Raw genomic sequence first — 549 nt, forward strand, 5'->3', positions numbered from 1 at the left:
GCATCTGACTGCTAACCAGAAGGATGGCAGTTCAAACCCAACAGCCACTCCTTGGAAGGAAGATTGGGTCATCTACTTTCATAGTGATACTGCCTCGGAAACCCAAGGAGGGGTCGCTATGAGTCGGATCCGACCCGATGGCAGTAAGTTTGGTTTTTCGGTTATATGCAATCAAATTGACAACAGCAACTGAAAGTTCAGATAGGAAGCTTAGGGGTAGTGGGTTTATGTTCATGGAGGAGGAATGACTTTGTAAAGGAGGGTGAGAATGGTTGTACTACTAGAAGAATGTAATCAATGTCACTGATTGCACATGTAGAAATTGTTGACATGCTGTATGTTCTGCTGTGTATACTCTTAATAACAACAATAAAAATACAATAAATTAATAACAACTAGGGACACCAAGCTTGGGTAAGCTTCCCTGGATGGCAATACTCCACAGGTATCACATGTTGCTCCTGGGAGAAACAGGCCCCATCTACAGGAGTCTACTGCACCTTGGTGTGTCCTAGCCTCTGCACTATTCACCTCTTTCCTTGGCTGATA

The sequence above is a fragment of the Orycteropus afer genome, unplaced genomic scaffold, assembly GCF_000298275.1.
Source record: "Orycteropus afer afer isolate SDZICR_OR568_19922 unplaced genomic scaffold, OryAfe1.0 scaffold00623, whole genome shotgun sequence".
Taxonomy (NCBI): domain Eukaryota; kingdom Metazoa; phylum Chordata; class Mammalia; order Tubulidentata; family Orycteropodidae; genus Orycteropus; species Orycteropus afer.